General features: G+C 44.2%; 1 protein-coding gene across 3 annotated transcripts in view; it reads right to left on the bottom strand.

Moving 5' to 3' along the window:
• The window catches only part of sema6bb (sema domain, transmembrane domain (TM), and cytoplasmic domain, (semaphorin) 6Bb), a 123,468-nt gene that overhangs the window by 73,157 nt on the left and 36,223 nt on the right, over positions 1 to 14,088 (bottom strand). The window contains exon 1 of one of the 3 annotated variants that reach the window (XM_019351927.2): positions 4,860 to 4,880. The exons of the other annotated variants lie outside the window; for them this stretch is intronic. The gene's annotated coding sequence lies outside the window, so the exon portion shown is untranslated. Of the gene's footprint in view, positions 1 to 4,859; positions 4,881 to 14,088 lie in introns of those variants that run through there. 3 annotated transcript variants of the gene reach the window in all.

Raw genomic sequence — 14,088 nt, 5'->3', positions numbered from 1 at the left:
TTAAATATATCTCATAGATTTCCCAGGGGCCGGCCTAATTGTCATATTAGTGAAAGAGGAGAGGCTGCTTTATGGAGTGTGCACAATCAATGACAGGTGATAGCCCGATGCTGCTTGGATCTCCTTCAGTCAGGATTCAATAAGCAGCGGGGTTGTGTGGAAGTAAGGGAATGAAAAATAAGACGTGAGAACGGAGGGCCGGGAGGGAGGGTTTAAGGCAAAGATGGAAACGAACTGCTATAAAAAAAACTGAGGCTGGAGAACAGAGAGGACAAGGCAGGACAAAGAAGATGACAAAAATAAGGCACCGCGGGGAGCGATGAAGGGAACCAGAGGTGAAAGAGAAACAAGCGAGGCATTCAAACAGAGACGAGGAGTCACACCGGAAATACAGACGGCGAAGCCAAAGAATGTGCGGAATGAGAGAGACAAAGAGAGGATGAGCGTCGCCAGATTTATCTTCACCCTGAGCCAAAAGCAGACTAGTGGGAAGAACTTATGGCTCTGCACTTTTCTGGTTTTCAACTCATCTCAAGCGATGACATCTTTCTTTATCTCTTAACATGCACATCTAAGTAACACATTGGAAAAACATGTGCTAATGTACCATAAACATGCTGACGGATTATCAGACTGTTATATTAATCTGTACCCCTGAGACCCCGACCTTTTAAAGTCAGTGATTCAGTGTATTGAAGACATAATTAACTAGACGAACAACTTCCTGCAAATCAAAGACAAAACGCTTGTTCGTTACTAGGGCCAAGCTTAAAACGTGACAGGAAACTTCTCTAGAAGCACACAAAGGTCATAAATCTGAGTGGTATTGTTGATTGCAACCTTATGTTTTATGGCAAAGCCTCAAAATGTTGGTTTTTGTGATGCTGTTTTTCTTCCTGCTGCAGGGTTTTGTAAGACCCAGTCCCCCGTCTTTCTTACTCATTATTTTTCCCAAATGTGATTATGACTCTTTGTCTCTTTATTCGCTTGTTTGCTCCTCTTTTATGGTTACTTCCTGTTCACTTTCTTGTGTGTCATGTTTCGTCTTATTCCTGCCTTTGTGATTGTCTGGCCTCTTTGATTAATTTCACCTGCATGTTGTTCCCTAATTAGTTCCCTGTGTATTTTTATCCCAGCCCTTCCTTTATTTAAATGTCAGTCCTTCTGCTTTCCTATCTGCTCGCTTAACCTGTAATTTTGGTTTCTGCTTTTCATTTTCTTCCTCTGCACTTTTCTGCCGGGACCCTGCAGTGCCTTCACTTCTTCTCTGTTTCATTTAAGTGTATGCATTGATGTGTTGTGTGTGATAGATGTGGGCACACCTGATTAATGCTAAAGGAAAGATCATGAAAAAACTATTTAAGGGTAGATTAGCTAAGGTCAGGTAACTAAAACATATTTTAGGTCTGTCACATGAAAACAGCATGAAATCAATAAGTGGATGTCAGAATTATCCTTTAGGCACCAAATGTTTAAGGATGGTGGGATGATGAACTCCTGCTCTATTGTTCATGATTATGGCTGCAGGATTTCTGCAGCGGCTTATTCCTGATAAGAAAACAGAAATGTAAAAGCATCACACCTGCTCCCGGAGCTCTTCTTTCCCTCACTGGGATTCTGATTAATTACAGACAGGATTAATATTGGACTTTTTCAACATGGTAGCATTCAGCCAATCAGGTGCAAGCTCATTTTTACAAGACTTAAATCAAAAGCAGTTGTGTTTCGATCTGTTTTTTTAATTTTATTTTACTGAATATTCAATGGGCTCCCACATCAACAGTGTAAATAACAGATTGGAAACATTTGTTTTCCCCGTGGTTGTTTTTCTCTTTAAACTGTGTTGTGTTTAAACCGCGTCTGGTTGTTCTCCGAGTCTCTGCTGGAATAAAACCTCGTACATTATGTTCTTGCGCTTTTGGGAAATGCACCTTAAATCTGCTGTGCTCGCTCAAGACAGCGATTCCCTCTCTACTATGCTGACATACAGCGCGTACGCCGTACCCTTTAGATGACATGCACACAACAAAACACACCTCCTTTGGGCATTGCGCCTCCTCCGAGCCCAGCTGCTGTCTTGCCCCCTCTCTCTCTTCCAGGGCTAATGTAAAAATGATGTCGGAGTTCCCTCCTCTGCAGTTAAACACACACAACTTCTTCTTGGGACTTGAGTGACCCGCGGTCTGTTTACTAGAAATTTGCATCAGCATGAAATCCCAGAGCCGTAAGAAAGAAAAAATTCACACACTTTTAAAGGAAGAGAGGGAGAGGGTCAAAGTGGTTAAAGAAGAGAGAAAAGGGAGGGGGGGGGTGTACAGAGTCAATGAAAAATGAAGAGTGACCTTTTTCCACAGAACACTGATTTTCTCATGCGCTGACAAAACGGCAAAGATTTATGTGGTGAGAAATATGTGCAGCATGAGCAGAAGGACAAAACGTTTCTTTAACACTCCTCTTTTATCAGAATCGAATCATGAGAATGTGCGCTCTGTCTCTGCTACCTGACTACTCCCGTGGTTAGTACAGTATCTCCTTTGTGTGTCTAATAGATGTATAATTTCAAAGGATTTAAAGGTTGGAGCTGGAATAAGATAATCTTTGACTCTTTTCTCTTACGCGTGGATGTGCTCCTATTAACGGGTGAGAAGGAGCTCGATGAAAGACCGCCGCATGACGGCGCACAAATGTAATACTTGTAATAGCTTATTGTTGATGAATGGATATCTTTGAGTTTCTCCGAGCTCTCCCCAGAGTTGTGTCGCTGTCATTAACCTTCACAGTCCTCAAAATTACAGCTGTGAAGACATCAGGAGACAGCCACAATCTAGAAGGAGCAGAACAAAGAATTTGCAGCGCTGGCTTGCTGCCGACATCTGCGGGTTAATTATAGGTTTGCGTTTCAGGAGGACTCTCCAACGAAATCCGCAGAGATATTTTATTCTTTTATTTTCCATCCTACGTGTTACCTCTCCGTGCTCAGCACACCTTTGCGTCTGAGCACCTCTCGCCATGGTGGTCATCGAAACAGCGACGCATAAAACACGAAGAAACGTGGTGTCACATCACAACAGCAGGGATAGCCCTGACCTTTTGGCTTCCCACCAGTTTACAGCCATCATTAGCAGGGCAGAGATCAGGGGCCAAGGCCATAAATCAAACTCAAACATCCACGTAGGAGAAACCCAGCTATACTGCAGTAAAACTGAAAAGAAAACACACTCTCAGACCGGTGGGAGTCTAAAAGTAACTGCATCCATCAGGACTCGTGGCTCCATAAAGTCAGTAAAGGAAAAACACAAGAGGCGATAATCTCCAACATGGTTACAACAAAATACAGAAACCTCGCTAATGGCAATAAGAGGGTCTGCAGCATGACAGGACCCGGCTTGATGTGATTATTCTGGAAAAAAAGAACCCAAAGGACATGTATTATCCTGCACAAACACACAGAAGTAACTCGACAGGGCAGCATGCTCCCATCTGGAGACTGCTCGGCCTTTCTGCTTTTGAATCAGGAGAGCTGGATTTATTGTAATGGCAACAAGCGACTGTCAGGGGGGCGAGTAGGGTCGCACGGCAGGAACAAAACAGGACACTTTAAATGGAGGACAATCCTCACTTTTTGCACAGTAACACTTATTTGAATGCATGCTTTTCATGAATGAGGAAAACTAGCGATATGATGCAAATCAGCTCCTGAATGCAAAGAAAATAAAACCACTAAGAGGTTAACTCTGACGCCTGCTGCACACAGTGAATTCCTGAAGTCACAGAAACAACAAACGCTGAAAGTCGTGTCTTACAGATACACGAGGACAGACATCTCGAGCTCTGAGAGAAAAAGATCCCCCGTAACTTTAAAGTTTGGTTTGCACATTCGCAATGTGCAGAGTAACACGACAACTAATCACACGCATTGGATGACAAACGGCGTGAGAAAGGACAAAGACGACAAACACGGTGGTCTGTGAAGAAAGACAAATCACAAGAATCTCAGACCTCTCTAGCATTCGTCCTTGTCCTGTGCATGAAGCCTGCACTGTTTGCTTTCAAGGCATTCAGTGCAGAGTTAATGATGAAATAATTCAGCGAGCAGAGCAGCTATACAAGCCACACGCTATAACATCCAAGAATAATGTTCCCTCAGCTGTGTCCAGATTTTTTTTTTTTTGTTTGCAAATGTTGCAGGAAATCATCTCGTCAAAGGCGCCGCTGTGAACGCCCCCATCATAAACAGCTTCTAAAAGCAATTTTGTCTTTGTGTACAGAGACAGGGACGCACTGCAGAGTATCTTCTCTCAGCAGACGGCTGACAGATCAGGCCTGGCACCAGTAAAGATATAAAAAAAAAGTGTACCTGCAAGTCCTCAGCTTTTGATTTCACATTGACACTCGCACACAAGCGTGTCCCTGTGCACAAAATCAGCATACACTCGTTCTCCAGGACTGGACTCGCGCACGCATCTCCTTCCTCCTCCTTCTGACCGCCTCTCCTCACCTTCTTTGTCCTCTCCCTCCACCAATCAGCCAGAAATTCCAGTGTGAGTTCATGCACTACAGTAACTCTGGGTTCCACTTTCTGCTCTGGCCTTCCCTGTTGCTTTGAATGTCACACCTCACACACACAAACACACACCACACACACACACCGTGATGTCAATCAACAGTCGTCTCCAGCTGACGACTGTGCACACAAGGCAGCTGTGAACAAAGACGCACTGCTCTGTGTGTGTCGAGGAGCAGCTCCAAACTCAAAACAAACAAACAGAAATAAACACACGCGCACACACACATGCATTTTCATTGCATTGCAGGCATAACTCCAAGGCCTGGCTTTGTGCAAGTTTGATCCCCCTCACCGTGTCTGAGGAGCATGTTAATCGGCGGAGGAGGCTGCCAGCTCAGCCGTATACGTCTATCTCTCTTGTTCTTACTCCCCGTGTTTCCGTCTCCGCCTCTATCTGCATCTATTCTCTCCAATCTGTCTTTGCTCGAATCAAACCTGCACCTCATTGTATTTATCTCACATTCCTCTACTTCTCCTGTTCTCGCTCGAGCTCTCGTCCCATCACAACAAATCACGTCTGTCTTTTCGCTCCTACATTTTAATGCACCCTCCCACCCCACAGGGTTAGACTGATGGGATTTAAAATACTAAAGAATGGATGGCTTATTTAGAAGAGGCCGGGTGAAGATAGCTCACTTTTACCCACCCGCCTGACATCTTATTGCCCTCTTCTTTTTCCCTCCCTCCCTCGTCAACCTCAGGTCTCTCCCACCTCCGTGCTCTGATGGTTTGGCGTGTGTTTGTGCTGAAGTAGATTTGGTTCCGGCGACTGGATGCGGGTGAGTAGCTGTGGGATGCTGGATGAGTTTCACAGGACGAGTTTTTATAGAATGAGCTTTGAAAGCTGAAGGGCAGAAAGAAAGAGGAAGGGAAGATGGCAAGAGCAGAGCGTTGTGTGGAGAGGCATACAGCAGCTTTGTGTGTGCAGAGACACTTCCCAACTTAAAGTCACGAGGCAGGGGAGTGAAAGGAGGTGGTCAGCTCATGAGTGCAGACACTGATAACAATGGTGAGACGGATGACAAGGGATTGGAGCAAAGTGGGGGCAGAAGAGAGGAAATTAGAAGAGAAGAAGAGCGCTAAGTGCAGTCAATTTAGAGACCAGATCATTCAACAGTGTCACATGTGAAAAGCGGATGCACAAAAGAGGGCCTTTAGCTTTATTAAACAATAGCGCAGAGACACAAATTAAAGAGATGTAGTTTGCTCGACCTGAATCACCCGGGCAGGCGGTCAAAGACGATGTGTTCTGGCTGATGGCCTCTTTTCTTTACGTTACCCCATAAGGCTCTTGGGCTTGGCCTCCATTTGTGGCGATTCGCTTAAAAATAAATGCATTCACATGACACACTTCACAGATAACATCCCAGTAGGGCTTTTCTGTGCTCACTCACCCAGCAACATCCACTCCTATTTGCATAAAACGGGCTCAATCGCCTCCTCGCTGGTCTACGATCACACGCGTGTTTGACGATGTTTCATTTGCGATCTGCCACCTTCCGCAGAAAACACGAGCGATGAAAGCCGTTTCCTTTGGAAGTCAACGGCCAACCCGCCTCGCACGTCAACTTAATTCAGTAAAAACATGTGCAGGGAAATACATGGGTGAGCTCGCACCTGACACGAGAACAACACGAGCGTTTACAGCTCAGGTGAGCTCTGCAGGACATTCACGGCACTGACTGTGCAGGCTGGAGTACAGAACATTCTCAAGGATACGTGAGCTGGAAGGCTGTACGGGGAAGCGATTGTCTCTGTGTTACCTGTCATGAAGTCAGTGGAGAGGAATGAGGCAGCTCATCTGGGCTTTTAAAAAGCCACATAACAAAAACAAGAATCTAACACACGGCTCCATCAGCCCTCGTGCTCCTCGCCCCATTAAAGCCCTGGACTTGGTGCTCCTTCCACTCCAGCAGACTACTAGACATTACTTTGTTCTCTGAATACCACGGTAAGTGGTTCATTCATTGATTGGTGTTTCTGGGGGCTTTCGAGCACCAGGGTATATAACGCGCAGACAGGAGACGAGCCCCCTGCTGCAGCTGTTGACAGAGGCTGCCATTTGAAAACAACTGAGGAGAGGACAAACAGCGAGGTGCTGACGTAACTCGCCCGGACTGGATTCGGGAGAATTTGTATTCTGCTGAGTGACAGACTGCACTGAGTTTGGAAAAAGCGTTCAGATTTGCAGCTCCTTCGCCTGGAGTCAGCTGCAGGATCAACGAACACTAAAGAGCCGTTTCACCTGCACGCCATCACATTTTACTAATGTGCTCATTCTTATGCACACTGAGGTTTGCACATTTTGATTGTTTCTGTATGAAGAGAAATTTGCCGTAAAAAATGTTACAAATGTGTATGATATGATCCACAAACATAAACTACAATGTAGTGCAGTGTGTACAGTGATTGGACTCACACAAGCGTGCTACGGTCAGCTCACAACCACAAATCTGACTGCACGCAAAACTATTTTACAAATGTGTCCAAACCTGAAGAAAAAGTTTGTGTGTCTCTGTGTTTGTGTGTCTCTGTGTGCGTGTGTTTATGTGTGCGTGCGTGTGTGTGTGTCTGTGTGTACGTGTGTGTGTGCATGTGTGCGTGTGTGTGTGTCTGCCTGTCTCTGTGTGTCTGTCTGTGTGTCTGTGACTGTGTGTGTCTGTCTTTGTGTGTGTGTGTGTGTGTGTGTGCATGTGTCTGTGTGTGTGCACGTGCATGTGTGTGTCTGTCCTTGTGTGTGTGTCTGTCTTTGTGTGTTTTACTATCTGACTTATAAAGGAGATCTTTAATGAGTTTCTATCCTGGTTAAATAAAATAAAAAACAAATTCTAACAATCTGCACGAACAAAAAGATCATTCAGATGGTTCACATATAAAGCACCTGCACGAGCCACATTTCTTTAAGACCCACTTGTTCTACTTCTGCTAAAGTTTACAGCACTATTGAGAGCGGCTCTGAACAGCCGTGAGAAAATGTAAATGTGACGGGTGTAGGTGGACCTACTTAAAGCTGCAAACGCCTCTAAAACACAGCACGGCCTCGGGCCGCTCTGCTCTCTGGACTGTCACAGATATCGTCAGTGTTGGTCTGCACGTAGGCTCGACTGGTGCAGGATCTAAACTCCTTGCTGTGTGCTTCTCAATGACACAAATGCAGTAAGAGGCATTCTTGTCAGTTTATTACTGGGGAAAGAGCACCCAGTCCATTTAAGCAGCTTCCACTCCCACTCAGACAGCATCTCACACTGGGCAAAAACAAACCTCCCTGTGGGAAGTGAGTCACATGATGCAGCGAGGCACATGATGTTGAAACGCCTGATGTAAAATGCTCTATATGAACTGTAAATTATGCAAAATTGAATAATGTATGGGTTCGTTTTCAGCTAATCAATTAACAGCAGGTAGCGGCGGTTGATTTTTGAAGCGTGCTGCTGCACGTCTCTTGATGTTTTGCCATCTCTCTTTATGCGGCCAGCCGTGCGTACCGAAATAAAAACAAAACGCAGCTCGACTCGACTCGAAATCTTTAAATTAAACCTAACATAAAAGTGACAGCAAAACCGTAAAGCAGTCAGACCACGGTCTAGAAAACACCGAGAAGCACCACGAAGACACATGAAAGTAAAGAGCATGTGCTGTATTGTCAGTGCACATGGCAATTAGAAGTGAAGCAATGCTCGGGGCCTGGATTGATCCAACAACAACAGCCAACAACAACCTGCCTGTTATTGACAGATCTCTGGGGTTTCGTTGCTGCATAGAAGCCCAGAGGCCACTTTGCTGGGCACCAGCTTTCTCTCTCTCTCCCTTGCTCACTGTTCTTTGTGTGAAAAACAGCACTGTTCGATATCGCCTCATGGACGTCAGGCTTGGCTTTCCCATCAACAAAGAAATACAGCCTCAGAGAAGGAGGCTGTTATTATTTAATGCTAACACTGGCATTACAGTTTGATAAAGACCTTCCTCGCCTTTGGAGCTATGGCTCAGACTCTGCACGCTGGATATAAATTCAGTTTCTTTCCTATTAATAACGTGCAGATGATATTTCTGACTCGGAGCACTATTTGAAATATTTGATAATCTTGGCTCAAAGTTTTGCAAAACAAACGTTGCCACATTTAGAATCAGTGGCAACCCTGTTAAATATGGCCACAGTTTCACACAATGAGGTCGGCGCATGTATGAGGAATCACCGTGAACCAGAAACTCAGTGCCAAAGAGACCGCTCCAAACACTTAATCTACAACACTTTTTACTACTCATGACTTTGCATAAGGTGCATTTTTATACCATTACATACATTTTATACATCATATAACAGTGTCATATCATGATATCAGTAACACAACAAGGAGACAAGCACAGGCACGCTGCCCAGCTAGAACAACATCTCAGCCTTTGATGGAAATTACCTAAAAAGACCCCAACCAGTCACAGCTGGTTCTGCTGGAGCTTTCTTCCTGTTGCAAGGGAGTTTTTCCTTCCCACTGTCACCAAGTGCTTGCTGATAGGGGGTCGTCTGATTCTCTGTATGCTTATAAAGGCTTTGCATTACAATATAAACCACGTTGAGGTGACTGTTGTTGTGATTTGATGCCCTCTGAATATTAACAAATTAAATGGAATTAAAAAAATTTTAGTATTTAAGAAGTGATATGATTTTTTTTGTATATTATCATAAATATTCCTTCCTAATTTCCTTGAAATATCAATATATTGCCCATTCCTAGTTTGTTGGTATTTCAAAGTCCCAACCATAGATGGATGGATGGATGGATGAATGGGAGGCCTGAAGCGTGGGTCATGTGCTGTGTGAATATTCGATAAAAAGCACTTAGGCATGGAAAAAACTGCAGTACGAATGGGTGAATGAGACTCGTAGTAGAAAGCACTAAGCGCGTTATGAGTGCAAGTCCATTTAACTATTCAAACATACCATGGCCTGCTGTACGGGAAGCGTTTTTGGTGTCCAAAGGAAAAAGAAAGACAGCTGCGGTACACCCTTAAAATCTTCCACAAACGATCCCGTCCACAAAAGCAGCCAACTGTTGCTAACACACCATACATGAGCCACATCACTCACATTAACTTAGGCTCATCATGATGATGCTTCAGTAGTAAAATCTGAAATGCAAGTAAGAGCTAGATCATAGCCAAGGTGGCTGCAGAAACACCACAAACAGCTGTCCTGGAATCCTTTTCTGGAGAAAGAAAAACAGAGGGATATCTGTCAGGAGGTGATTAGGCCGATGGGGGAGAAAAATAAAGAGACAGAAGTATAGAGAGTGAGGAACGATGGAGAGAGAGGCGAGAGAGATGTAAGCTCGGCATACAAGAGCGAAAGAGCGCATAAATGAATTTTAGAGCCGGGGTGAGATGACACGGGGAGATAAAAACGAAAATAGAGGATTGGATTGGAACGGTGGGAGACAAATGGAAAGATAGCGGAGAGGCAGCCTCGCCAGCAGTGTCGTAATGCCGTGCTCTCTTGCTGAAACAGTTTGGCTCATGACAAGATAAGGACAGCCATCACAACCCGAGGCTCCATTTTTACTCATCCCAAGTGGTGGCTGGATAACACTCGCAACACTCTTTTCTCCCACACGAGGAGCTCCTTCCGCTTAAAACGCGCACACGTAGAAACATAATTGCCAAACACAGAGACAAGACACAAGCGATTAGCTGTTGCAGTGGCATTAAATGAAATTTAAGCACCACCGCTAAAGGACAGACACAGTTCATCAATTTGTGCACTCCTGAATTAAACCACGGGCTTTACCATCCTGTGGCTGTAAGGGCTGGTCTATTTCTCTTTTCTCTTAGCATTTCTTATATTGCAGACCACATAGAAGAGGCCAGTGTGTTAGTCTATATTTTAGAGTCTGAGAGCTTTTTAAAGGGCTTCTCGGTGCTAATCAGAATGAGTCATACTGTGGGAAATCTGTCAGTAAGATGAAGAAAGTGCAGGCGGGGAAGGAAAAAGGCGTGAAGGAAGCAACAACTGAGGTCTGAATAACCAAACATTCATACGGTTGCTCATTAACCGCATCATCCACCCCTCGCCGTTCTCACTTGTTTCTTTCCCCGCGTCACTATTTCCTCCTCTTTATGTCACGCACTCGCTCCCCGCTTCCACAGTTCGCCGTGTCCCTCAATGCCAGCAGGCGCTATGGCAACAAGGCACTCAGTCCTGCAGAGTCTCAGTAAACATGGGAATCAACACGTGTGTGTACGTTGGACTGCATGCATGTGCGTGATTTACCACAGACATGGATGCTCTGCAAGACTCTGCAGCTGCTGGGCTAATCACCAGCATCTCCCCGAATAAAAAGTTAGAAATGAGTAAAGTATGAGCAGGTTTTCGGTCCGTTACAGCGCTAACACACAGTGCGACACCCCCACATGTTCACATCCACACCTGTGGCCAATTTAAGATCAACAGTTACCTTTTACATGCATAACACAAGAAAGCTGAGCAGTCAGATTGTATCAAGAAACACTCATCATCAGTAAGATACAGTCAGTGCAGCATACTTCATAACTACCCTACGGTTACCAGGATTTTTCCAGGTCATTAATAAATGATTAGATTTATTCAAAATATGTATTTGTACGATTGACTGCCAGTAGTCATCGAACCGTTCATGTTTGCGTTGCAGCTAGGACAGCTAGCAGGTGAGGTTTAGCAGCTAAGCGCTCATCTCAGTGAAAAATATAAAATATGGTTGTCACACTGATGGATGGGAAAATATCCTACTTAATGCCATTTTCACATTTGTTTTGAGGGTTTTTTTTAGGATGATGGCGAAAGACACACAGCAAACGGCCTTGATTTGAACCCAGGTCTCTGCATTAGCCTTCTGGGTTGCCTGAGCTAATCCTGTGCCAGTGTTATTGTACAAAAAGTTTTTTATTCCTCAGCGTTGTAAAAATGGGAGCTTTATTGACTTGTTCAACTACTTCAGCTGCCAGCGAGGGGAGGCAGTGTGTGCCTGCCACAGACAGTGTAAAACATGGATGTGATGAAGTGCCTGAGAACCTGTAACCCTGAATTTCCCCCAATGAGAGACAATAAAGGATATTTCTGTTTCTATATTTCAGTTTTATCTGAGGACCACCAGATGGCGATAGTTGAAGTTTTCAAAAAATTGACTGAATACTCAGTAACTACTAGCCGAGGTGCAGTAGAAGTACAACACAACCTGGATATGGGTAAGATTCACCTTTAAAGTAAAAATTATGAATCGGTTTTTGACAGCTGTTTGGGGAATACACATTTACAGCAGCCAATGGTGGATCGATGTTTAGGCCTGAGTGGCTCCTTTTTTAATCCTGCACCATGGCCATGATGGTCACATGTCCAAAATGGCAGCCAATCTAGCATCACGTGGTTCATGTGGGGCCTGGACTCAGCCGCTCCTTTTGAGTCATACAGATTTTAAAAAACAGTGGCTGTTCAATGAAACCACGTTTCGAACTGCAGGATTCTGGAGGCAGAAAAGATGGCGGCGACATAAATGAGGCTTTGAAATAGAAGAAACCAATGAGTGATGTCGCTTTTATACCGTTTATGATCAATACTGTTTTTGTATAGATTATCCCCCCCAGATCCAGATAAGTAGAAGCAGAGGAGAATGGATAGATGGGTAATATCATAAAGAGAAGTAATATACTTCTACATATATTCTTATATTAGTTATATTCTATAACTTTTATTACTACAGCTGCTGCTTCCTTTTCTCATTAGTGTGATTTATTTTATCACCAGAGCTTCAGTTAGAATAGCGATGTCATAAAAAATGAGAAAAAACTAAATTTAAATATCCGTTAAGCTACGAAACAGAGGAAAATAAAAACAAAGACGAGTTAAACCCTTGTGGATTTGGCTTTAGTTGAGTTTTCTTCTTTTCTACAAAGCACAGTCTGGCCAGTGCTGATTTCGGCCTCGGGGAAAGTTTCTCTGTGAATGCATCCACTCATAAAGTATCGTAGCTGCTAATGATAGCAAGCTTCCCACACAAAAAAGTTGGGAGCTCTTGTTATACATTAAAACTTATGTTAGAGGATGTGAGAACAAACACGGCTTTCTTTTTTTTCTTAAGGCGCAAAAAAAGCGCCGAGAGTCAGAGTGCTTTGATTTTTAGATTTGTGTTTTGCAGTCGAAAAAAGCAGCAGAGTTCAGCGAGGTGAGCGAAGGCTGCGCGCCTGTGAAGACAGCAAAACACTGAAGGCCAAAATCCATAACCAATCACAAGTGAAGCAGGAAGTTAGGCTCTGGCTGAAGTTGCTCTTTGCGGCAGTGGCTGCCTGAATGTCGGGCTGAGCTTCAGCTCCTCAGCGAGGCCAGAGAAGCTGCCTCCTTCATCCTCGAGCTATGATGAGTGAACTGCTTTGAAGGGGGTTTGAGCAATGAGGGTAATGCTATGTAAGCTGGCAAGTAGCTGCAGAAGAGCATGCCAAGAGAAAGAAGCTGCCGCTCTGAGGGGAGACAACAAGGGCAGAGGATGCACTTGGAACCTCAAAATGCAACAAAATATGTGTCCCTGTGATACTGCAAAGTGTCTGCTCTTAGCTTTCAGCGGTGTTAATATGCAGATGCTAATGAAAGCGTAGGGGACCAGATGTTCGGATGCATTTTCTATTAGCTGGTTTTCCTGTAAGTAGGTGGTGGAGCTGGTTAGTCCCAAAGCACCAGATGCTGTTTAAAGTGATCAAAGATGGGGAAAGAAGAAACAAGATGAGGAGAAAGGGTGGTTGCAAGCGAGGTACACATTTTTATACCCACTTTTTTGACTCTCTTTGATTCTAATCAATGCAAACGCCTTAAAAAGGAAGCAGGTGACACTGACGGGTGGACGGGGGCGCAGAAAGATTTAAATCGAATAGAAGTGATTTCAGCAGAACTGCTCAATACAAATCTTTCCTGCTCATTTTAAAAAAGCAGTCTTACATTAGCCAGTAAATACAAGTCGAAAGCATAAAGTATATTAACGCAGTCTGAAGGACATATTAGAGAGAAAATACAGCAAGGAATGCATTAATTAGAGCAGAAAAATAGGAATATTTGAAAGTGCTTTGTCTATTTTCAGCAGGTGTCATTCATAGTTTTTAGATTTCAGATCAGAAGCAGCTCGGAATAATAACATTTTAGGCTTGAGCTCATTTATAAAACTCCAAACAGTCGTCTGAAAGCAAAACTACTGGCATCCTGGTTTGACGCATCCTTAGAGCCTCCACTGACATGTGCTTGGAGGTCATTTTCAAAAGCGAGTAAAAGTAATTGGACTGGAAACATGGCTGAAAGCTAATTCCCTTTCATGCTTCACCTGGAGAGAAGGGCTGCGAGTTTCTCATCTCAGCGTGTGCGTGTTTGTGATGATCATGGCGGCACTCTACACCCACTTTTGCAGCGACTTATTGGACGGGAGCCTGACAACGCCTCCTGTGAGCGGTGTCAACGCGTAATCAGACATGGCGTCAATTAACAGGACATCTTTTGGCATGCACTTGGCCTGAACTTC

The sequence above is a fragment of the Oreochromis niloticus genome, linkage group LG23, assembly GCF_001858045.2.
Source record: "Oreochromis niloticus isolate F11D_XX linkage group LG23, O_niloticus_UMD_NMBU, whole genome shotgun sequence".
Taxonomy (NCBI): domain Eukaryota; kingdom Metazoa; phylum Chordata; class Actinopteri; order Cichliformes; family Cichlidae; genus Oreochromis; species Oreochromis niloticus.
Note: the sequence above shows the minus strand (reverse complement) of the source record. Positions and strands in the feature narration are given on the sequence as shown.